Source organism: Aquila chrysaetos, chromosome 17, assembly GCF_900496995.4.
Source record: "Aquila chrysaetos chrysaetos chromosome 17, bAquChr1.4, whole genome shotgun sequence".
Lineage (NCBI taxonomy): Eukaryota > Metazoa > Chordata > Aves > Accipitriformes > Accipitridae > Aquila > Aquila chrysaetos.
Window position 1 is genome coordinate 28,757,226 of NC_044020.1, and position 26,406 is coordinate 28,783,631.

The following is a 26,406-nucleotide window of genomic DNA, read 5'->3' on the forward strand; positions in this document are numbered from 1 at the left end:
AGCAGTACCAAGATCAGTGGCAAAGAGGTAACTACAGAAAACACGTTAGTTCTGTTCAGAAAGTCTGACAAGCTGGGATTTGGGGAGGCAATGAAGAAATGAAATGTAGTATCGAAAAAAAAAAAGAGGCGTTTTCATGCAGCTATAAAACATCAAAGCCATATTTTTTCAGGGAAAGCCAGTAAGACAATAGCAGTAAAATAACTTAAAGAAGCACGTAAGAGTTTGTGATAGACTGCACAGTGACACACTTGCTTCTTGTGCAAAGCTTGGGTACTGTTAACCAGAAACCCTTCCAAGAGCTTCATCCCCTATACTGCACTACAGTGCTCTTCATAAACTGTCACGTCATCCTTTACACAGAGAAGTAGACCCTTTATTTAAACCCCCCAAAAGCGCTAGAGTATTCTGCAGCAATGGTCCCAATTGTTATAGTAACATTCCTACAACCACTAGTGATTGGCTTCATTATCACAAATTACTATTTTTGCTTTAACTCCCCACAAAAATCTTGTTAGACTGACCAGCAATAAGCAAACATACTGGAACCAGTAAAGCAATAACTTACTATGAGAAACAGGCTGAAAATGCTAAAGGTTTTTTGCTGTCTAAAATGCCCATTTCAGATACTCCAGATAGAAGCCAATCAATGGAATTAGTCTACTATCTTCAGTTCTGCCATCGGGAAATGAATACTGAAATAATACTAAAAAGGCATTATTCTGTGGGAAAGGATGAGCCAGGCAAATCACTCTGCAGATGAAAGCTTTTCCAAAGGGATACACTCTCCTCTTCATTTTCTGAAACAGAATGCAAGTCCTGGCAGACCAAAACCACCGAGTCCCCCCTTAGCAGACTGGTTTGGACTCACCTGACAAATGACAATTTTAAAGCGAAGGCAGCGTAATCAAATGTCATTGAGACACTTGTAGATTTTAAGGTCGATCATGCACATTTATACTGATGGAATCATTAGGCTTTCTAAATGAATACGGTTTGTCCTAGACAGAAACATACCCCGTTGCATTTAAAAAATAACCAAATGAAACTGCAATGTATTGAAGTGCAATATGCACTTACAAGACCTTTACCCAAAGCAAACACTTTACATACCTGCAATTCGCGTCAATGAGAACTAAACAGCGTTAAAAACCAAACGGACTCCCGGAGGATATCTGAATTCCAATCTCATAACCTGTGGTGCCATTTAAGGTGGTTACCACCCTTACAAACCTCCCAGGGTTCTCCGCGATGAACGGAGCGACCTGGAAATCCCGCCAGGAAACCTAACCCTACTTCGGCTACAGCAGCAGTACGGCATTGGAGAGCATCAGTTTTTCTAAATGCCGGCTTAGCGGTGGTGGAACGTGCCAGGGCGACAGCCTTCACGGCTGCAGCCCTGCGTCCCCAGCAGCGAGGGAGCGCCCGCGCGCCTCGGGCCGCGGCACCGCCGAAGGGCAGCTCTAACCTCGCACCCACGCGGGCTCAGAAGTCCCGGTTGTACGCGGCAAATAAACGTACCAACGAGGCCAAGTTCTGTAACGCAGATTTATCCTCGCGAAAAAAATGGAACGCCCTCACCACGCGATGGCAACGCACGCTGCTCCGTCTGCTCCTCGGGGCGCAACATCTAGGTGTATTGCTGTGCAAGTTTGTAAAGTTGGCTTAAGGTCAAAACTTGGAATAAAACCTTCACAAGCACCTCTCTACATGGTTTCACAATCCTCATCTGGCAACTAGAGCACATACGCTCCACTGTGGTATTTTCAAAAACCTTTGCCTATGGTGCAGCTTTAATCAAAAGGGATCTTAAGCATCCCGTTTTTCGGTCTCTGCTCTCTTCAGTGGCTTCTGCTGAAAGAAGTTATACCAAACATATCCCAGATGGTTTCCAGTGCCAGCACGCCTAAATTTGCTAACTGTTATGAGTCAAATAATACTCAGTTCTGTGACCGTATCTTCTCCCTGGGAGTCAGAGCTATTCCCACCCATATAACCAAAACCAGGGGGCATAATTCTGAGTTACTTGTATGCCTCAAAATCCTGCTGATTTCAATGAGAAGAAAGGCAAGATCTACCCTCTTCTCTTTAGAATCTCCCATTTCACCTATCAATGAATACTTCAGCGCCTCATCATATATATCACATATTTTTTAACTGCAGATCTACAGGGCACTGAACAATCTGTTTTGCAACATGAAAAAAATTCAGTGACTTAAATAAGACCTCTTATTTATCTGTAATTAAAATTACCTTAATCTGCATTAGAAAAAAAAACAACAAAATCCCCCAAGATATTTCTCACCAGGCTAAAACACACATCATTGTTCTCCTTTGCTGATTATAATGACCTGTCAAATACAGTATGACAAAATTCTTCACTGAAACTCATTTTTTTCTTCAAATTAGTTTTCTTCCACTGCTCTCAGACACAAATATTATACGTTCCTCTCATTACTTTGTTTATAAAGAACACTAACATACTTGTTAGCTTTAACTGTCGTAAGAAGATCATAAAGACAGAGCAAGTAGGAAATGAGATAAACTATTTGTCTTTCAGAACTATGACCTAACATCCACTTCCGTGGAGTTGCCTCCAAAAATATACTGCACCTACTATATGCCAAAGTTCTGACCAGGCATCCAGAAAAGAAATAGATAAATGAGTTCAGAAAACACAAAAATTGTATATTTACCTACGAAATCTAATTCTGTATTTATTTAAAGTAGTTACCACTTAGAAACCTTCTTAGCTAGTCTTTATTACTTTTCTCCATTTCCCTACCTAGGTTCCCAAAACTACAGTAACTGAATATTCTATTTATGAAGACTTAATTTTATTTTGGCTCATCAGCAGTATCATTCTGAATCAAATTCTGATCCATACAAATAATTGTTCATTTATTCAATTTTAAAAATAAACACAACCTAATAATATTGCTTTGTTTTCACCTTAAACTTCCACTTTACAATACATCCAATATATTTTAAACACTGCAATACTCTAAGATTTACAAATAGACTGAACATTTGTCAAGGCTAAATGCATTATTGTAATCCTACATACGATCTTGCCTGAGCGTATAAAACATTATCATATTTGGATAAAATATTTAAATGGATACATTATTCTTAAGCAAAACCAAATCTTTTCCCTGAAAAATATACTGTTTTGGCTCAATACTACCTGTATTTATCCCAAAATACCTGCAGAGGTAGCTAATCTATTTAAGTAATTACCTCTAGGGAAGGAAATTTTAAATAGGTACCTAAAAGCCACAAAACTCATTCCTCACTCTAAAAAAATTTGCCTTCATCTCTGGCAGTATTTCAAAATCTACTACGTTACTGGAAATCATGAGTATACATTCATAAAAGACAAATTACAAGTCCCCAAATGATAATACTCATTCTAAGGGAAAATAGCTACAAATACCGGTTATGTGGGAAAATTATCAAAAATGGACATTCCAACAGGAATAAATTAGGGTTGTGGGGATTTGATTCTACATTTCAGTCTGCAATTTGGGCATGTCATCTGATTAAGCTCTTGAATCTCTCAAAATATTATTTACTGAAAAGAAGACGGTATAAGTACTGAAACATTACATATTTAAGAAACAGTTTGGTTTATTTTTTAACTGAAGAATGTTCTTTTTCTTCACCCTTTTGTGAATCTGGCCTCACACTCATTTCCTAGCCTTCATCTATACAAATCCCGCAGGGTGAAGTCCTACTTGCCTGCAACACATACTTTATCCAAACCGATTTCAATGGAAATTGTGTATAAATACACAGAATTTGACCAATTTGATCATTCATGCATATCTGAGGGCAGAATACATCCCATCCGGTTTAGCACGTTCGCTCCAATACCGAAATTACATCCGAAGATGTCAAAGCCTAACACTGAGCAGAGGCTTATTTTAGTAGACAGTTCGAGTAGTTTTCACGTAAGCATTCAAAATCAGTGCTGGTCACCGACAGCATCAGTCCGTGGGTCAACAGAGGACGGCAGAGGTGAACGGCACAGAGCACCCCTGGCACAGCCAGCAGCGCAGGCACCGACTCCTCTGCTCTGAGTTTAGCGGGAGCCGGGAGCTGCTGCTTCACACGCCGGCAAGTTAATACCGGTAAGACGGTGCACAGGGTCTTCCCTTTTTGTGCAGCAGCACCTCTCAGGTGTGGATGAATTTCTGTCGCCAATATTCTCGTCCGATTTCAGAAAGAAATCTAACACTAACAGCTCTTGAAAGGTTGCTGATCTCTGTGTCAATACACGAGAACGGAAAATAAAAGTGGCCAATCTATTCCTGTAGTTTAAGATGAATGAAATGCCAAAGTACCAGCACACAAATATATTTAAGGTGGAATGCAGAACACAGCTTACATGTACACATATTTATAGTGATATTACTTCTGAGATGAGTGTATCTTCTTCTATTAAGGCCCAGAGTTAAATTATAAAATTAGTCAAGCAAATCCTTAACAGCTAGATTTTTTTCTCTTGGACACAAAACTTTGGAAATGAAGTACACTGTCCTATTCATTTTGTTGTTTCCACTTTTCACTCATTTAGCTGCATCCATCCCATTGAAATCCTTCATGTCATCCGATTAATGTTCAGGGAGGGAGTCACTGGGTTTGTTCTATTTATTCTTCCAGGTATCCTCTCCAGGACTGATATGAAGAAAAAGTACTCAACAGGTGTTTGGGTCACTCCTCCTACCCATGAAGTCATGTCCACAAGGAACCCCCATAGTGCACACGAAACTAAAACAAAGGCAACTAAGCCCTTTCCTTCAAAGGAGAGAAGGACAGTATGGGGGAAGTGCCAGACACACAGTCCTGAAAGGGAGCGTTTCAGGTCAAACACCTCTGGATATTTTTCAGACCTAAAATGGATCCTACTGATTAGCAAAGCATCCAGTCCTACAGTGCCTTTCTCACACAGGGATGCTTCAAATCACTGCTCTCCCTGAGGCTGAAGAGGCTACTCGTAAAAGAAGCAAGATTCAGGAGAAGAGCTACACTGGGACTGCACTCACGGTACTCCGTGGCAGCTAGGCTGGCTCAGGTGGAAGCTATCACACTGCAAAACACCGCGCAGGCTGTGCCAAGTGACAGGAGTAGTTGGTCAGCGACTGGGCTGGCTGTCTCCGAATGTGACTCCGAGGTGTATGCACTGTACGTCAGCTGATTTGCCAGCCACTTGAAAAACTCTTCTGAAAATTTTATTTGGACTGACTACAAATTTTCACATGACACAAAAGATGCTAAACCAAAGCCAAATAGTTTAGGGGTGAAAAGTAAAGGGAAATCAAAATGAAAAAACATTTAGGAGGAAAATATCAAAGTAGCGAAATGAACTCACTACACATTTTTGGATTTTTCTGTTCCCTTCTTGATCAACGTGGTGAAACCAGAACATTTTTTTTGGTGTTGCCAAATCTGAAGTTTCCACTGAAATGTGCTGAAGCTGACATTTTTTTCTTTGGGTTCTTGTTCAAGGTACTAGATTGTTAACTACTGGCAGTAGCTAAGTTTTAATCCATCCCATCCCGCTGCATTAGGCAAGGTATCTTGAACTTTTACCAAAAACTACTCACACTAGGGACAAGGTGTTGAGGGGTAAAACTGAGATATACCTCAGAACAGCAATACAGTTAAGATAAGCTCCGAGTAAGAAATTTTTTGCTTTTCTACCAAAGAACCAGAAGAAAGGCTGTCCCACAAAGTCGAAATAATCCTAGTACTACTACGTATTATGAGTAGCCACAGACCAGGTGAAACCCAAGAGCAAACTATGCTAGACACTGTACAACCATACAGTAACAAAGAGTCTCTGCCCCAAACAGCTTACAGTCTTCAGAAACTCAACAAAGGATATGGGAGAAAAATAATACAGCAACGCAGAGAAATTATTAGTGCAATGGCAGAATACTATGTTCCTTCCATTTCCTTTTACAGAGAAGGAAAAAATAAGCAAGATTAGCGTCACAAAAGACAAAAGCAGAGAGAAGATGGGATATGATAGTCAGTGAGAGGAAGAAAAAGGTGGTGAGAATTAAAGTGGCAAGCAGGATGTTTGAGCTATACAGTACGTTAAGCAAAGTGATGCGACTGCGAGAGCTGGCAAAAAGGGAGCTTGAGCAAAACAGCCAATTAGGAAAAGGGAAGAAAAAACAGTCAGAAATATCAGTAACCATCAGTCTCCTTCGTGCACTGCTTCTACAGCTGCTCTGCTGGCTTCAGTCTTAGATTGAATGGCAAGATCCTCACCTGCCATAAGGGAAGCTGGACTGGCTGTATGGCAGAGGAACTGAATTTAAAAGGTCGAGAAGACATGCCACATAAAAAATAGCTTTCAAAAAAGTGATATATGCTAAATATAGTAATCTTGTTTTTAGCAGAAATGTATAAATTAAAAATATATAACAAGTAAGGGCAAATACTTGCAACTGAAATGTATTACACAGATGTATTACACCTCTGAATCTGAGTAAAAAAGAAGACAAGTCCTTATTACATTAATATCAGTATGGCTCTCTATAGTCACACACAATACAGCATATTTAAATGACATTATGAACCCAATCTTACTCCCATGGTAAATAATGGCATTTTAAATAGCGTAATGAAACCTAAATCAGTTATGACTGCAAGTTACTATGTATATACTGTGATGGTTATTTGTTAATCTTAATACAATTTCCACTGTCTTATCAAATCATAGGAAAACTGTCACACTTGTTGACAGTTTCAACAATGAGGTCAAGCAGTGAGCAGTTACAAAGAATGAACTGTTTTACCCTCCAGAGGCGTTCACTGCAGAAGCAGGTGAATAGCCATTACCGTAACAACTCTGCTCCTTTTTGCAACAGATCTTATACTGGACTGTCATTCTGCAACCTTGCCCAAGCATTACATTCACATGTTATTTTATTTGTAAAAACATCAGCCTGAAAAGATGCCTTTCTAAGAGGAAGTCAAGGATCAGTCCAGTGACCTTAAAGGACCCTCTTACATTACTAACCTTGCTTATATTTTGAAATATAACCTAGAATATCCAGAATTTAAACAGAAGCATGTATTTTAAGTTAGAAATAACAATTAGAGACCACCTTGCTCTCAGATACTCTCACACAAACCCAATTTACCTATGGACGACAATCACAGAATCCAAACTGGTGTACGATCCAGAATATCCAAATTAAAAGTTTCCAGCACTACACTTAGTCTTATTCTGACAGGTCAAACTGTACATTGTAATATTCTAATATATCTTAATGTAACAGAACACGTGAAAAGGCTCTTCCTTCAGATTACCTTACACATCCTCTCTGAATTCTTCAAAACAAGGTTCAGCAAGAATCAAATGGACTGCATTGATTTATTTTTACTATGTTTATTAATCATTTGAGATGAAAACTGTTTTCATGGGCAAAAATATTAAAATTCTCAATTATAAATGCACTTTTAAATTTACTCTTTGATAGTTTCCATATGTCTGAAAAAAGAAACTGCCTGGATAATTGACTAAGCAGTTACCTGGTTTCAGGGGATTTGCATCTCCCTCCTTGTAATTGAGTGGTAGAAATGTAGTTGACTTAAAAAACAGTAACCTTTTTATACACCCCTACATGTTCTACTACGTGGAAGGGGCCACTCCTGTGTAACTCTTCAGGTGAGGAGGACTGCACCTGAGGCAGCAGATCCGATCATATTTGGTTCCTAAAAGGCCATAATCTGGACTTTTTTTTCTAATTCCATATAATAAATTCAATTAAATAAATATGATCACAAACAACACTATATTCTGTGAGCCATTAATTCAAGAAGCAGAAACACGAATGTCAGAATTGGCTATGTATGCTAAATCAGAACTCCAGTCCGCTTTACATTCCTGCTGACAGTTCCTGTAATGAGCATGCAGCATTAAATAAAAAACATGACCTGTTTAAACAAAGATCAGAGCGCCAGCTTTATCTTTGCATTCTCTCATGTTTGTTGTTGGCATGACAAACTAACACCAAAACAAGTATCTTATTAATACCAGCCCAGTAGGTTTTTGTGCAGGGCAATGAGGGGTTTGCTCTCATCCACCAAGATTTGTGTATCTTTAAAATGGGTATTTTTCTTGACAGGAACATATACAGGTATCCTCAGTGGTTACTCTGCTTTAAATTAGACCAAAGGAGAGCAGGGAGAGAAGAGATAGAAGGAATAATGTACAAGCAAGAAATTTTAAGATTCTTCTGTCTCAGATAGCTTGAGACAATGAAACAAACCAGAAGAGCCAAGCTAAAACTGTTTAAACATACCATTAAATTTCATGGGTAATAATTAATACCAATCAATTCATGTATGTATTATACATGGCATAGCCATTACATTTAATAATTAAAAAAAAATCCATATGTAAAATAGAAATTAACCCCTCCCCTTTGTATAGTACACTACCAAAAAATTTACAGCACCTGGCATCGTGAAGCTGTTTATTACGAGTGGGTGCAGCACGGATTACCATCATATAAAGAGTCCTTAATTGGTCTTCTCAAAAGATACACTCTTTCGGGAGTCAAATTTCAGACATGCACATTTATGACGCAGTCTTGTATTTTAAATATCTACTGGTATTCTTTTGAAAAACCGAGAGTTCACTTCACCAGGAGCCAATCACAAAGTTTAATAATCTTGCCTAGTTATCCATTTATCCAAAATATCCACAGCTCCTTTATACTAGTCTAAATCACCTACGAAATTCATTAAGCCTCAACTGAAGTTGAAATGGCTATCAATACCGTACATTATCAGCAGATCTCTTAATTATGATATTGTCAAGGTATAGATTGTGTAAGCAGAAATCTTCAACTATTGATCTTCCGCCAAAGAGAACGGAATGTTTAAAATCTGTCTAGTTTCTGCATGTTTCCCATCTTTATCCTCTGTGTTATCCACAGACAAGTATACGCGTTTATAAATGTACTCCACATTACCCATCTGAAAGTGCAAAATATAAAACGCTGGTATGAAGCAAGCAATGTATTAAAAGCAACGAAATCCCTACCTAAACGTCCCTAGCCTTTTTTTTCTGCCCCACTGCTCCGAGCGTGCTGGATACCAAATAACAGCGCAATAAATTACACGGAAATCAGCGTGAATCCTAAAAAAAAAAAAAAAAAAAAACCAACTTATCGAGCGGTTTCCTCCCGGAACAAAACTTTGGAGGTCACTAAATCCTCTCCTACGACAAAGGAAAGTTCTTCCACCACCCCTTCCCGCGGCTACGCGAGGGGAAGCTACCGGGGTAGGCGCACACGGATGTTCCTCGGGGGCTTCCCTCCCGGGCGGTCTCCGGTGGCGGCTGCTGACACCTGAACACGGCGGTGGCAGACGGGGGGGGGGGGGGGGGGGTGGCAGAGGCTCGCCGGGGCTCCCCGCGGGCGCCCGGGGGTCGCCGCCGCCCGCCCGCGGCAGCCCAGCCTCCGCGGGAACTCTGCGAACAAAGTAACTTCCCGGCTGGCTCGCGGGAGGCGGCGGGGCACGCGTGGGGGCAGCGGGGGGCTGCTCTCCCCTGCGTGCCGGAGAGGGGAGCCCCCCCGGAGAGGCCAGGGGCGGGCAGGGCAGCGGCAGCCCTTCCCCGAGAGCGGGGTGACAGCCCTTACCTTCACACACCCCCTTCCTCACGCCCGGCGGCGGGCGAGCGCCGGCGGAGCAGCACGGAGGCAGAGCGAGGGGAGCTGCGAGGCTCTCGGCGGCTCTCCCTCCGCCTCTCTCCCGCTCCTCGGAGAAGCCCTTCCCCCCGACCGCCTCACTCTCTCTAGCTTTGGGGCATATATATATATATATATATATTTTTTTTTTTTTAAGGCGCAAAGCGAAGCCACGGGAAAGCTTGGTTGGGAGAAGCAAAGCCCTGACGCGCTTGGGGGGGTGGGGCGGCTGGGGGGGTTTCAGACCCTCGCACGGCAGCACAGGCAGACCCATCCCCCCCGCCTCCTCGCTCCCCAGCCGGGGAAGGCAGCGCCGAGGCTCGAACCTCGCCGCCTCGAACCGATCCCGCGCCAGGGAACGGGCCCTGCGCACAATCCCCCCCCCCGCCCCGAGCCGGCGGGGAGACCCCGCCCGGGGCGGCCGCACGCATCCCTGCCCTTCCCTTCCCCGCTCCCCATCCCTGCAGGGGCAGGGAGGGCTCGGGGAGGGGGCTCCCCCAAAATACTTACCCTGCCCGCCGGGGCTGCTTTGAAGACGCAGGATTTTGTGCTAGCGATCGTCTCCTGCTCCAGGAGCCCGGCCTCCCCTCCCCCCCCCCCTCGCCTCCCCTCCCCCCCCCCGCCTCCCCCACCTCCTTTGGGGGACCAGGAATCCCCCACTGCCGGCCCTCCCCTCCTCCCCGCCCGGCCGGGGAGCCCCACGGGCCGGCCGTGCCCGGCGCCGCCGGAGCTGTGAAGCTGCCGGGGCCGCGGCCGGGGGCGGCCCGGCCGGGTACGGGGCCCGCGGTTGCTCCATGGCCCCCGGCCGGCGCCGGGACGCGCTGCCGGCCCGCGCTGCGGCGGAGGCGCGGGTCGGCGCCCTCCCGCCTCGGGTGGGGGTCAGCGGGGGGGGGGGGGGCGGCGGCGCGGGGCCGCCTCCGGCGGGAGGGGGAGGCTGCGCGTCCCGGCCCTCCGCCTCAGGGGCCCGCCGGAGCCCGCCGGCGGGGCTGCCCGCCCCGGGGCAGAGTTGAGGCAGCACCCAGGGGAGCGAGCGTGTGTAGCGGGCGGGGGAAGGCAGGAACTCCGCGCCGGGCTGTCGGGGGGGCGGAGGGGAGGGGGGGGGTCCCGGCCTCCCGTGGCCCCCCTTGTCCCCTCAGAGATCGGGGGGAGGTTTGGCCGCGGGGCTCCCGCGGGTGCCCGCCCGCAGCCAGGCCGCGCCGCGCCGCGCCGGCCGTTAGGCGGCTTGGCGACCGTTAGTCGGGCGGGCGGCCCGTTGGGGTCAGGGCCAGCTGTCCCCACGCCCGGAGCCCGCGTCCCCGCCGCGGCCGAAATGTTCGTCTCCGGCCAGCGCCTCGGGGCCAGGGGAGCCGCTGGCCGTCGCTTCAGCAGGGCAGGTGGTGGTGGTGGTGGTGGTGGTGGGCGACAAGGACTCGGGGGCGCCGGGGCGGGGGGGCCGAGGAGCGGCGGTCCGGTGTGAGGTACTGGTGCGGCAGCGGGGAACTTCGGGGTGTCGTGAGGGAAGGCCCCTTCCCTGCCAGCGCCTGGTGCATTTCTCAGAGGCACTGAGCATGCACAGCTTCCCTGCGCTTCAAAATCAGGCCATGATAGAATCATAAATATATAATATTGCACTCCTATGATATTATGAGCGGAGAGCAGGAGAGTTAAATGCGTACATCGAGGAGAGGCAAATTACATATAAAGGGCTTTACTGCACAATTGTCAAGCGATTCTAAAATGAAATATTTTAAAATCCGTCCAAGAATAAATTTAATTCCTGCACGCTTGTTCCCGTATCGCCTACTAGGCAAGGAAGCATGCTGGATATCTAGCAACAATTAGTGGAGTTACATCTGCGTTCGGCGCACATGGTGACTTTATCACTGATCGAACAGTCTTTTTAAAAATCCTGAGCTGGAAAATATCCATTCTATAAAAGAAAATTGCGATTTGGACATTTGGTCTATGTCAGAATGAAATAGACAGCGTTAGGAAATTTTCTGGAGGAAATAAAGGAATGCATCTCAGCCTAGCCCCGTAGCCAGTGTATTACCAAAGCAGAGGCCAAACTTGAACGCAAGCCTCGGCACAGGGGGGGAATACCTCAGCTACCCACTGAGCTATTATCTGCTCCGCGTGCAGATGGAGATGAGGCTGGGCTGTGTATCAGAAACGGGAAATTGGACCTGAGAACCCTCCCGCACAGTTTTTGTTACTGGCAAAACATGCATTTATCTTGAAAGTTTGCATTTTGACGTGTCAGCGTTTTTACAACAATATAAATGTGCTTGAAAAATTTTTGATCAGCCTAATGGTTAGGACCTATTAGAAGCTGCAGAACATATTCACAATCAATTCACTTATTCAGATGCATGAATACAAGCTTAGAAAAGTAATTACAGGCACCTTTTTTTGGAAATCTTGAGGCTGTGTAGTTTTCCCCATGGGAAATATGAGTAATAAGTTCCTACCAAAAAAAAAAAGAAGCAAATGTGCTAAGCATTGTTCTTACTTATTTTTTTCTTTAATATTAAAAATTGTTGATTAAATGTTCCAGGTAGGGTAAGGGTTGTTGGATGTAAATCCTTCATTTTAACTATTGTCTAAAAGAACAAGCAGAAAAATTTGATCTTGGTAATTTAGATCTTCTTTTTACTTTTTAAATTTTAGTTTTCTTTGCTAAGAGAAATTTATTTTCCTTTTTTGGTGAACATGTAAACAAAAATTGGCAACTGATCAGTATTACCAAATCTGGCTGTTTTGATTCTTCAACTAAGAGATGATGTTGTATCCATACACATTGAATTAATCTATTTTAGCTTTAAAATCTTTTATTCAGAATATTAATTTCTCACTTTTTATTGTTACAAAATAGTGAATGGTACTTCACATTTTTAGTTATTTATTTAGTATTTGCGTCAAGTTCTGCTTGTATGAAAACTGACATTCAATTAAAATTTACATGAGGTCATTTTAAATTGTTGATTAAGACTACCTTAAATATGCTTGATGCATTTCAAAAGCATGTTTGCATTCGAAAATATTTTATGAAACAACTGAAATCATGACCTGCAGAATGGGAATTAAATTAGAAGCTTCTAGTAGCCATGTCCTTCACAATCTTAGAGAAGGTAGATCTTATCCTCTCATACTTAGGGTTAGCTGTAGATTGACAGAGGAAAATAGGCAATCCTGCTTTTTCTACTCTTAAGTTGATTTTTCAACTTTGAGTTAAATAGTTCTTAACTGAACTACTTGAATGGATTGAAACAAAGAAGATAATTCACCCTGCCTGCAGAAGAAACTGCAGCTCTCAAAAATCGCTTTCCTCGATCAGTTACATCCTGTGCCATCTGCTTAGTCAGTGACTTCAGTCAGTTGAGTGGCATCACCTTCAAAACTTGAGCAAGCAAACATCTTTTTTGATTGAGTATCTTAACTCACATCAGTACACAACAGCACGTGGTAAAACCTAAGTTAGCTGTGATACCAAGTGTAAATTGAAGAGATGCAGATAAGATATCCACAAAATGTTATTTGATTTGTTTTAAATAGTGAGTTTTGGGGGAAAATATTGTGGAATTATGTTATGCAGTTAGGACAGTACTTGTAATGGGATTTTGATCAAATTCATTGGATAATGAAGCAAGGAACCCCTAAATAGTTACCCTTGGTTGTACAAACGGGTTGTTACTTTAAGGTGGAAGAGCTTATATATCTTATTTTTTGAATGATTAGTTTTGATGACAGAAATTGCTCTATGTGAACCTCCACTTACATAGCAACAGACAAAAATTAATTTCAAGTGATAGGGGAGAAAATGATCCCCTTATCTAAAGTGAAAGGTAGTTGGGCAAATGAAGTTCAGGAGATGACTGGGTAAGGCAGAAATGGATAATAAATATAATCCTGTATAACAGTGCATCACTTTATTTCTGCTGAATTTTTGTACTTAATTTGGCTTTTTGGTGGTTGACAACTATTTATGTGTAGTTTAATTTAAATCTGTACTTCAAAACTACCCATTAAGTGAACAGATCTAGCCTATTTTAGGATTTTTTATGATTCTAGAGCAGTTTGATTTTTACAGATAAGAGTTCATGGCAGACTTCTGTCGGCACAGTGTCACGGCAGAAGAGGAACAGTAGACCACTGCTGAGTGACAGCCTATAGCTCTGAAATCTGCAATCCGTCCTCTCTTACGTTATCCATTTCCCATCCTCTGTGCTTCTTTGACGTGTCAGACTTCCTGCACATGTACTGCAGAGCTAGTCTATGCATATGCACTAAAGTCAGTACTTGCTAAACTTGTCTGACTTATGCTCCTATGATGCTTTCCTGAAGGATCAGATTTAATGCACGTGTGCAAGTAACAGCTGATCTGTAAATTCAGTGTGGTCTTAGCCAGGACACCTGAATATATAGCATGGAAGTCAGAGTTAGCATACATGAGCTCTGATGCATTGCTGTATGTCCATAAAACCTGGACAAATACAGAAAAACATCAGGTTGTGCCTGGGCGTAATTACCACATGGAAAGATTACCTACATCCAACGTATGTAGGAAGCTTTGTCTATAAAGTAGCTTTACCTCTTCATTGTCCAGAATGGTGAGACCTGTTACTTGGGCAGTGGAACATCGCTGCTAACATAAAAAATGTGTTACAGGGTTTTTACCCTGAATTTTTACATCTTTTCCACAGAAATTTAAAACTGGGTCTGATGCATGACTAAATCCCATTGTCATTTCTTTAGCGGAGAGGAGGTCTCTAATATGCATTATATTTTTAATCTGATAAATACATAGCTAGTTCTTAACACTAAACATATCAATCAAATCAGTCTCATGTAGTTTTCCAGTAAACCTCAGTGATCTTCTTTCAACTGTGGTGAGGTGTTCCCTCCAACTCCTCATAAAATATGGAACTGCGGTACTCTGCCTGTGGGGAAAAAGCCTGAAGCCACATAGTGTTGTATCTGTACAACAGTGTGAAAGAGAAGTTCCCGATTCATAGTCCTGCATAGTCAACGTTACCTGATGGTAAACTTTAAATTGCCAGAGTTGCTTAACATCATGATTAAAAGCCGTTTGTTTCTTTCTTGTATTATGTTGTGTTTGACAAAATAGAAGAGACAAAAGTCTCACAATTGCTTGCATATCGAGCAAACAATTGTACATTCTCCAATTGTACAGGCTTTTATTATTCTTAAAACTATGGTCTGGTAATACTATAGATACCATAAGGCCTTTTAAATTGCCCGTCACGAGCAAAATGAAAGGCCAAAGTCCGGAATCCCAAAGCACAATTATGTGAGTTGTGAAACTGAGTAGGTATATCCAGCAGCTACAGAAAAATGACAGGACGAAACCTCAGACAAGCCAGCATTGTTTCATCCCAAAGATGCCCAAACCGGCTTTGGAATGATATTCAGCTTTTAATTAAGACAAATGAGAAATGTCACAAATCATCCATTGTACAGGTCACAGCAAAACCATGTAACTACTGTAGAATTTCTCCTTCCTAACCACTGATGTAGTTCCCAGTTTCATTTAACTGGCGTTTTTCTTGAGGTTTACTACTGTGTCAGAGGCTGGAGTACAACAAATAAATCTAAAGCCTGAACAGCAGTTGCTTATGTTACTAATAGTAAGACAAAATGTCTGCATTCTCCTGTATTAAAAAGAGAAAATTAAGTAGAGTGAATAAGAAAGAAAACAGAAAGTATTTGTATTTTGAAAGATCTGGAGTTATATTTGGAACAGCTCTAAAGATTAGCTTCTTTTCAGTGCTATAAATTAAAAAATATAACTGAGATGCCATCTATAGCGATGAAAAGTGTTCTTTTTTTTTGCCAGTGATACATATCCTTCAGCTCAGGGGAAAAAGTCCATTTCAACCATCAAGTGGACATTTTTGTGCTCCTATTTTAGGAACAGAGATCCCTTTTATAGACATTAAACACAGTTTACTAGTGGAAATTTTTCATTTATTATAACTGTTTCATGTAGTGTCTTTCATGTAAACATTATAAAAAGGATTTAATGTTGGATTTAGAAGTTGGGGTTTGGGGGTTTTTGCCCTTTGTTCTTGTTTTGTATTTTATTTCTTTGGAGAACTCTTTTTTCCCCCTTTCAGGAAATTTCACATAATCTTTTCCATTCGTCATCAGCCAGGTTGCTGATTACCAGAGTAACTGCCAAGCTTTCAACTCCTTGTCATCAATGGGCTGTGAATGACAGACAGCATTAATGTTGGCAAGCTCCCACTCTCCTTTTCGCCTTTCCCAAATGTAATTAAACTGCACTAATACAGCAAAAGAAAAGCTGCAGCTTTATTTTACTCGCCCTAATAACATTACAATTAAATCACAGAAGCACACAATACAGTCAAATAAACCCATCATGACAAGGAAATTCAGAGGTAAGGGAAGTGTGTATCTACCAGTTAGAGAAAAACATGAGTAAAGAGTTCCTTTCCTTTCCTAGCACTACAGCGGCCGCACTGTTTAACCTTCAGCAAGATGTTATGGCCAACATCTGCGTAACCACTCTCTTGCAGCCTGGTGAAAAGCCTCAAGTGTTTCCTCTTCTGTTGCACCTTTGGTTTAAGCATAAAGGGAATATTTAGCTTCTCCTTCAAATGATCTGTTATCTCCCTGATATGGGACAGCTGGATAAGGAACAGAAAGGATCTGGGTCATAACATACAGGTCGAACGGAATTACACACTTTACCCACCAGAAAGAGATGGCATTATCATGACCTTCGAAGAAGTTCTGGGCCTTTGGTTTAAAGTCTGTAGGGGTTAGAGGATAGCCAAGCGTCAGGAAGAGGGAGAAACCGGAGTCCTCACCTCACTTGCAGAGGACTATGGAGGCTTGTAAAATGCACAGATACCAGTGAACATTTCTATGGTAGGTAAATTGTCAGTAGATTAATTTATGTGTGTTTCTCTGGACCAAGGCGAGTTAAGAAGCTGCTGGCCCTCAGAAAGGCAATGGAATTTACCCATAAACCTGTCATTCTTTGCAGCAGTGCTCTGGGATGGGAAGCAAGCGCTCATAAGGAGGCTGAGAACTGACTGCCGTGAGCTCTGTAGGCACAGTTCTGAGGCTAGCATACATGCTGGCATGATAGCCTGTCTCATTTTTCAAGCTATCAATAAAAATAATACAGGTGGCTTATAAGGCAAAGTAAATTTACAGTAATGCAAAGAAGTAGTTTGACTACATGCAGAGGGAGGGAAAGACACAGCTAGCCAGAAACAAGGGACACTGTACTTAGTAGGGAAAGCATGGAAGAGCCAGGACCATCCCCAGCATATACTTGAGCAACCAGAATGGGAGCTTGGTTACTGACCAAAGTAGACACAGCTTCAAACATCACAATTATTAGGCCAGCCCGGCTAAACAGACTCTAAATGAGTCTGTGCTTGTACAATTTTGGTGACTAATAGTGACTGTTAGTTGACAGGTGGTACCTTATAAATCCAGCCTGTGCCAAATTCTCTGAAGATCTGCTAGTGTGGAGTAAGTAATTTAACAGTGTGAACAAACTGTCCTGCAACACTAAATGCAGTTCACTATTATGGTAGTCTTCCAGAGGAAGAAACACTTGGCTGAAACCAGCTTTTAGACAAAGGTTACAGCAGGATCTTATGCGTTACCTTTTTAGTAGATCTGGAGCAGGGGTGAATTTTTCTGTGTTTGATAATGTGGCTAATGTGTAGTGAACAGCCATAAGGAAAAAAGGGATGCATGTAAAACGTAAAAATGTAAACCCACTGGAGTGAATGAATAGTGTATAGGAGGAACACTAAAGAGATGGAGTTGAAGGTTTCTGTTAGATTTGTTCTGATATAGTGCTGTTGCTTTAAACAGGCAGTTGCAAAATGGCCCAAAAGACCTTTTGGTTAAGAGTCATGATTTTCTCCTTGATTCAGCAAAGACCGAGGCTGCAGTGTTCCAAGCCAGCTCTAGGCCATCAGAGGGAGAACCAGCACATCAAAAACCCACCTCATCTGTTTTTGCCATCAAGCAAAGACAGAAGAGGCCACAAAGGACATAGAAAAGAACATATCAGAAGAGCATAACTGAGCTGTCAGCTGTTCTTGTGCATCAAGCACAATTCTTGTTAGAAAAAAACCACAACATTATGGCAGACTGGGTTCCTGTATAGAAACTACCTTGAACACTTTAAAAGGCTTTCTCTGAGTGACCATGAATAGATGATTCCCCAGATCCTGTAACAATTTAATCTGATTTTTCAGACTGAATATTAAGCAAAGATTGGCAGTAGAAATTGGCCCTAAGATGAGAAAAAATGCTTTTATTGCAAGCAAGGTTTGCAGCATTTCAATGTGATGGCCTTTGTTTGTCATAGTGGGCAGCTACATTTGAGGAACCACCAGAGGAGGCTTTGGTCCAGAACTCCTCCTGGCATGTTCACTACACCTAGATAATACCCTGGCACATGCTGGTATCTTTGAACAAAATTAGATGTATTTACAAATAGGCCAGGATCAGCTCAAGGCTGCTGGTCTGAAACTGTACACAAAGCAATAGGAATTACGTTAAAAAGAATGAATTTAGGTCTGGCACGCAGAACAGTGAGGAGGGAAATTCTACTCTTAAGATCTTTGAACACCAGCCAGCTCCCCAGAGACTCCCAGATGTGCAGTTTTGTGGGACTTTAATCCTACCAGAGGAGGTTTATTTCTGTGTTTCACAATATTACATAACATTTGCATAAAAAGAGTAGGAAAAGAATGTTAGTTCAGTGGTCAGTGTGTGATCTAGTATTCAGAGATGAAAAGGTTCTTCTGACTTTTCCTCTGTTAACTGACCAGGGCTTCAAACCTCATTTTCAATTAGACACAGATGCTAGTGTTTATGGACTGGGTATTGATACAGGAATGTAAATGACTTGAGAGGATGACAGTTTATTAAGAGTCAATAGCTAAACTCTCCTGGGAAAAATTATCGTATACCCTGCTAGTGATTAAAACTATAGAACATGTTCACAACTACTTGTATGGAAAGAAGCTTGTGATGGGAACGGACCAGCAGTGGTTCTTCAGATTGAGAACCAGAGGGGCAACTTATTCCAACTGCAGACTGGAATAACTGTGGTGGTATGGTTTTGTAGTAACCCAAAAGCATGGATTCAGGCTTAACATTGACTGCTATTAATATTTTGTCCAGATAGCTTCATTGTGGGATTGATTGCAAATGCCAGTCTAAACAAGCAAGGAGCAAAGAATTGATTGTTCAGGGAAATGAACATGTTTGGGAAAAGGCAATTGTTTTCCTCCCTTCCTGTGTCTTGGAGAAGTGCAAATCCAGTGGAACAGTAGCGACAGGGATTCCCAAGAAACCAAGCGATTCCCACAGAGAGAACCTGATATCTGACTACCATGCTATTGGCAACAGTTTTCCTGGAATATAGTCTCTCCCTTAACGTACCTCAGTGAAAACTCTGTTCACAGTGGAATGGCTTGGGGTTTAAGATCAAGTTCTATATAAAAGATGGGAAGAAAGCAGTAGATTATAAGCTTTATTAGCTGACTCTAGATCCATTGAAAAAGAAGGCTGTAGTGTAATGTCATCATTTAAAAACTGCTGGATATTTGAAGGGTTGCAAAGTGGTATGATTTCCTTTGCACGAGTTACAAAATAGATGTAGAAAAAGTGGCCAGGAACTGTTAAGAGACAGGGAAAGCCTCTGTCAGGCAGTAATTTTGCTAACCAGATCTTTCTGATATTTTTTAATAAGGACTAGTAATTATTATTTGCTTGGAGTTTTTGAACTAGTTCACAAAATGGCATAAATATTACTTGGGAAGGCATTGTTAGGGCCCTGCGTGCACTAATAAGTCTTAATGATCCTGACCAGCCTCACCTGAGGCCTCCACCCACACTCATGAGCCCAGGACCTCTATTTATGCTCAGCCCTGGCCCTTCAGTTTATCCTAGGGTTTTGCTGGAGAAGTGATGGGTTGTGGCCATGCTGTGTAGCTACTTGATCTGGATCTCAACCCATGGGCTGACTTCCTGGCTTGATCTGGGAACCTGCCTTGTTGCTGTGGACCTGGCTGGTGATCACTGGACCTGATCTTAACCCCGACCTATGGACTGATTTTCTAGCTTGACCTGAGACCTGCCTCATCATGATGGTATTGGCTTAATATCTGGATTCTTGGTTGGACCTGGCCACGATTTCTGGGTTTGTCTTGCTACATCCCTTGAGTTCTGCGGGATGGGCCCTGGCTAATGAGGTGCCTGCCTTGGTGGCCTCAGCATTCCCCTAGACTCATCTTCCTTTAGGGAACAGCCCTGCCCTGCCTGTTCCCTCACAGACATAAAGCAGAGCAGACTGTAGCAGAGAGGATGAATTAGTTTTGGATTTTTTTGGGGTGGGTCATACACAGGTCAGGGAAGAAATTTTGAATCAAAAGTGTTTCTGTAGATTTGTGAGACTATAGGAAATCCATTAAATAACTACCATCTCAGTGTACCAACTTCTGATGTGATAGTAGAGGAATTCAGAGTGGATGCTGGCAGTCCAGCTGGCTTTCTTGTCAACAAGGGGTGGGAATTAGCCTTATTCCTTTTTAAACTTCTAGGAGTGTAGGCTAGTGCTCCTCACTCTTGGTTGGGGGCTGGAGACTTCTGGAAATCTTCTACCTGGAGTTCCTGTAGACTACCAATTACTTAGGTCATTCAGAAGTTTTTAATTCCAAAAAGAGAAACTGAAGTGTCCTGACTGGAATGTATTTAAAGACAATGTCTGATAAATGGGACTATCTACTACTGATGCTTCTAGTGTGAGCCAGGAGCACTTCCCTGCTCTTGGGTGTGGGTGCTATGGTGGGACAAGACCCAGAGTACACCAGCCCTTTACATGCCCATTTTCATTGAGAGATTCAAAGGAAGCTTGGAGTTTCTCAATTGGAGAGATCAGGATTGCAGGGTGTGCCACAGATGATGCTTTTTCAGTAGCAACAGTGCAATTCCTGAAACAAAGGTGATTTGTTAGAAACATCTCGAGCCCTGTTTGGTTTCACTGGATCCAAGATAGTTCCTGAGTTTCTGGCAAACTTTGGAGACTGTCATGTCCTCCCCACAGAGCAAATCACAGATGGAACTACTTGGAACTGGGAGTTTGAGTCCCTATCACTGCTTTGTGAAGTCAATGCTCATTTTAGCTGTGATAATCACTGAGCAGCTGAATGGTTTGGGGAACTTCCAGTTCAGAAGAACTCCTGAAAATATCTCACTTAGATTTGATTTGGACTGAAATCAAATCTGAAAAGCCCCCTCAAATTTCCATTGAACTGCAAATCTTGCTTTTGAGCCAGATCTGGTTGGAAACCTTAAACTGGGTAAACCTTGGATAGGACCCCACATAGACCTGATGTGAATACAAGCAGTGTCATTGAAGATAATTTGGGGTTCAGTCTTGGAAATAAATTGTCATGTCCAACTGAGAGCATTTCCAGGGTTAAGTTTATTCTCCTTCCTTTCTCATTCTAACAATGGAGAGAATACCTGTCAATCTTGAAATTGCAAAAGCTGTTTCATTTACAAGCCCTGTCTGTTAGGACATGATGTGTGGGGTGCCTCAGCCAGCAATTTCTGCTCATACAAGAGACACTATTCAGGAGCCTGTTGCAAGCGGTCCCTCCATGTAGCCTGAAAGAAATCTGGGCAGGGAGTGGAAACCTCCAAAGACAGATGCAATGAGGTATGATTGAATTGGAGTAGCACATGAAAACATCCTAATAGAAAGATAGGATACAGCTGCTTAAAATTATATAATTTGTAATGAATCTTCTCTAAAGACTCTTTTATTTTTATTTCCTTCTGGAGGTGACTTACAGGCGTCAGCCTTCTGTCCTGAGCTGCAGTGATGAGTGAGTGAGGTTAACTGAGATGTGGCTATGAACTGCCTTGAATCTGATCCTAATTGCTGCCTTATACTTCTAGTGAGTGATGAGAAGTTGTAAAGCTCCCTCATGAAACACTGCAGCAGAAGTGATGGGAGATTTCAATCCAGAGCTCATTGTCCAGAACCAAAGATACAAAAACCTGTTCAGGAATTTACGGTATATGGCCACAGAGTCTTCATTGGGAATCCCTTTGAAGGGAATGCAGTATGTATGTATGAAAAATAGAGAAGAGAAAGCTAAGTATGCAAAATTAACAAGTATTGGGAATATGGTCCTAACAAAAAGCCAGAGGAGAGTTTTTTGGGCTGAACTGTGTCAGATGACTGGCACTGTGAGCAGAGACAGTCTCCTGCTATTTGAGTCCTCTTCTGTTCTGGCAAACAGGATGGCATCAGAGAAATAGCTGATTCCTTCACTAACCAGTTTCTCCTCCTAACTGGAACAACCTGCAATGCCCAAAGTTGTGACTTAGCAGGTAAGAGGGGTTATAATACATATGCATTACTTGCTAGAATGGTTATGATGGTTTAGAAAATAGTTTCTCTCCTCTATTCAGCATATGGATCCAGTCTGTTATCTCGTTGTTTGCAAAAGGACAGTAGGGGTAAAAAAAAAAACCTGTATTGGCACAGGGCGAAGTGGATCCTGCACGCTAAAGTTAAGGCATTGGGACAAGCACAGAGGAAAGTCCACAGTAGGAATGTTTTTCTTCATGGTGCCAAGAAAAAGCATGAAAGATGATACTATTAAGCTTGGAAAATAGGAATCTCATGCCGGTGATGTTTGAGCCTCAGAAATAATGTGTCAAAGATGTTGGAACGTTTAGAATACAATCTTTTACTGTTTCAATGTCATTAACATATTGTTCTCACTATTTTCTATGACAAGAGAATTCATTGAGTCAATTTGTCTTCAACCTGTTAAATGTACTGTGCGTAGGCAGGTAAGTTAACCTTATTTATATAGTATTACAAGGGAGAATGCTAACTACACTCACTTTTGCACTCTTGAAAACTGTATTTCTTCTAACAGAAAATACCACACATCCATTTTTCAGAGTTACAGCACTCAGGCAGGCGTGAGAATACTGTTTCTTAAAAGAATGGCTTCAACAAAGAAGAGACAGAGGGGGTGTAATCCTACCTGTGGTGTTGAAGTTACACTGAAAAGTTTGTTTGGCTCTTGTTACTTTGCTTAAACTGCTCTCACACCAGATACTGGTCCATCTTTCCTACAAGAACTATCTCTCAGAATGAGACCTTGAGATATCTGTCCCCTTTCTGCTTCATGCATTACTTTAATCTTCTCAGTTTCACCTTTTTACTTTTTTTCCTGTTGCTTTTCTTGATTTACAGGGACAGTTTCTTGTCTTTCTCTGCCCTTATATTAATTTATTTTTGTCCTCCCCCCTCTCCCCAGCTATTGATAGAACAAATGAATACTCAACCCTTTGCATTTTCCTTATCTTTAACCCTGGCCACTTTAAATCTGCTGTGTGCTCCCAACGGTCTCAGTTCTCTAGCCTGCTGCTTTTGACCGAGTTGCTTTTTTGTCACTGTCTGGTATAACCTGTGCAATACGACAGCCCTCTCCTCCACTGCACACACTCAAGTCCAAGTGGAAGTTGGGCTGCTTTGTGTTAATTCCACATCTTTGTCAGTGACAGGGACAGTGGGATTGAGTGCACCCTCAGCAAGTTTGCTGATGACACCAAGTTGTGTGGTGCGGTCGACACGCTGGAGGGAAGGAATGCCGTCCAGAGGGACCTTGACAGGATTGAAAGGTGGGCCCACGTGAACATCATGAAGTTCAACAAGGCCAAGTGCAAGGTCCTGCACGTGGGTCAGGGCAATCCCAAGCACAAATACAGGCTGGGCGATGAGTGGATTGAGAGCAGCCCTGCGGAGAGGGACTTGGGGGTATTAGTGGATGAAAAACTGAATGTGACCCAGCAATGTGCGCTTGCAGCCCAGAAAGCCAGTTGCATTTTGGGCTGCATCAAAAGAAGCGTGACCAGCAGGCCGAGGGAGGGGATTCTCCCCCTCTAACTCCACTCTTATGAGACCCCACCTGGAGTACTGTGTTCAGCTCTGGTGTCCCCAACATAAGAAGGACACGGACCTGTTGGAGCAAGTCCAGAGGAGGGCCATGAAGATGATCAGAGGGCTGGAGCACCTCTCCTATGAAGACAGGCTGAGAGAGTTGGGGTTGTTCAGCCTGGAGAAAAGGGTCTGGGGAGACCTTATAGAAGCCTTCCAGTACCTGAAGGGGTCTGCAAGAAAGCAGGAGAGGGACTCTTTACAAGGGCATGTAGTGATAGGACAAGGAGTAATGGCTTTAAACTGAAAGAGGGTAGATTTAGATTAGATGTAAGGAAGAAGTTCTGTACTGTGAGGGTGGTGAGGCACAGGAACAGGTTGCCCAGAGAAGTTGTGGATATCCTATCCCTGGAAGTGTTCAAGGCCAGGTTGGATGGGGCTTTGAGCAACCTGGTTTAGTGGAAAGTGTCCCTGCCCATGGCAGGGGGCTTGGAACTAGATGATCTTTAAGGTCCCTTCCAACTCAAACCATTCTATGATCTTATGGCAATCTCTGAGAGACTCCAGCTCTCTAAGAGTTGCTTCTGGCTGAGGTGGTCTTCGTACTACTGAACTTAAGCAGCTGTTCTTTTCATGTCCTCTTCTCCACTTGGTGGCTGCCTGCCACCTTTGGTGATTTCCATGTTACTTTTCCTATATACCCATCCCCTGTACGTACACACAACTGAGATTGTGACTCTGTGTATTCCTGTACCTATGCTCCTTAACATTTTCCTGCGAATGGAGATCAGCAGTTGTTTATTTGAAATCGCACCCTGAATATCTAATTTAAATATATGCTCTTTACCTTTTTTACCTTTTGCCATTTCATTTTTCTCCACACAAATTTCCCTTCCTTCTCAAAGTAGATAATTCCTCCAGTCTCATTTTTTTTTTCCACTTCCTTACTTTTTATATGCTTTTTAAGTAGCTTTGTCTCTTTGACTCTTTAAATGGCTGTTGGTCAAAACCCAGTACATACATTTCAGCAAAGTACTCATCCCACACAACTAAAATCTCCTAACAGCTCTTTTGCCCCCTAGCAAAGGTAGGCTTGGTAGTATTTCTAGAAGATTAATGAATTTTTAAGTGCCTTCCTGGTTCTGAGAGGGGTGCCATATGCTTGACTTTCTCCCCTTCAAGCAGAGTTGCTTTTGCTAATCATTCAAAAGGTGATATTATATGCAGAGATAGGATAACAAGCAAACTGGAGCCAAACTAGTCCAAGGGGTTCCCAACTTGAGAAGCATGGTCTGACGCCTCATTCCTTCTCTTCCCCACTCTGCCAAATATTTCTTCAAAACATGATGTTGGTTTCTTCTCTTGCTAAAATCGTGGTCCTTGCCATACTGTATCTCTTGTCATAGGTACTACAATCTGCTTTGCTTTGGCTTTGTAACAGTAACCTCACTTATCCAAGCGAAGCCATTAGAAGCCACAGTCCTTGCATGTTAGTCTCATAGTCCAGTTTCTTTTTCCCCTCCCCACTCTAAAACACTGCATTTGCTTTTCACACCAAGCAGAAACTCATTACTGTTACTCATTACTCATTACTGCATTATTCAGCACTCAGTACCTGTCTGCTGATACATCTGTCAGCTTGAACCCGGCAAACACCCTACTTTTACAAGCTGGTATGGACCATCTTTCTTCCCTGCTATCTTTCCTTTAACCAAACCCATGTGTCTAGAACATTGTGCTGGATGTTGTGCCCTGCAGCCTCACTTATCCTCAGATCCCCCCTCAGCTGCACTGCAGTAACCTCTCTGTTATTCTGAACTTTGCCATTAATTATATTAAATGTCCAAAAGAAAAATCCATTCCTTAAATATTAAAACTACTCTGGTGCTTTACGGAGATGTACATCTCATCATTCGCTATGGTGTCGAAGGAAGAGCAATCTCTGACTGAAACTTTTTTTGTGGTTGAGATGTTTGTATGGTCACTCTTGCACACATGGATACTTGACATCTAAAAATATCTTAATCTAAATGACAATCTTCTCAGCAGAGGCAATTGTAGGGTTTCTGGTCACTTGAATTCACTAATGTTGTAAGAATTCAGTTACTCAGTTTGGAACCCTTGCTGTCTGACAAATTTGGTTAAAAGCTGTTAATGACTTGTAGAGGTACTTTGGGAGGGACAGATGTACATGTGCACACCGCGAACATGATTGCACAAGTAAAAGCCTAGAAAGAAGCTTCTAATGTTTATAGGCATGATATTAATCTCAAGCTGTTTTATTGTTGCAGATGTTTATCTTTTCTCACTGTCATTTCTGGTAATGTTGCCTCACTTACTACACCTTTTATTAGGTGTAACACATTCTTATATAAGCACTCCCTTGATTAAGTTTACATGGGTATAAGATTATAGGTGGCATCAGGTGTTTCCCTCTCTTTTCTGTTGTTGTCCAGACAGTCACCTGCTAAAATAGGTCTGCAAAGAAGCTAGTGTATGTATCCTTTAAATGTATAAAACTATGTATGTAAACAGCTTTCAAGAAGTTCTACTACTTTGTAGATTTGAGGATTTTGTAACTTAGCACAAGGCAATTGAAAAAATAGTTCTGTACCAGTGTGTATAGAAGTTGGATACTTCTTTTTTCAGTTTTATTGTTTTTGTTGAAAGAACAAAGAGTTCTGGTGGCAGAGGTCACATCAGTGTCTGCATTTTGTACAG

The 26,406-nt window shown here is 42.5% G+C and overlaps 1 protein-coding gene across 4 annotated transcripts in view; it reads right to left on the bottom strand.

Moving 5' to 3' along the window:
• MPPED1 (metallophosphoesterase domain containing 1) overlaps nucleotides 1–10,345 on the bottom strand; it is a 67,951-nt gene extending 57,606 nt beyond the window's left edge. The window contains exons 1-2 of one of the 4 annotated variants that reach the window (XM_030041350.1): nucleotides 10,227–10,345; nucleotides 9,071–9,166 (exon numbers count right to left, since the gene is read on the bottom strand). The gene's annotated coding sequence lies outside the window, so the exon portion shown is untranslated. Of the gene's footprint in view, nucleotides 1–9,070; nucleotides 9,167–9,668; nucleotides 9,825–10,226 lie in introns of those variants that run through there. The other 3 variants (XM_030041351.1, XM_030041349.2, XM_030041352.1) reach the window with 3 other exon arrangements.
• Nucleotides 10,346–26,406: the final 16,061 nt, after the last annotated feature.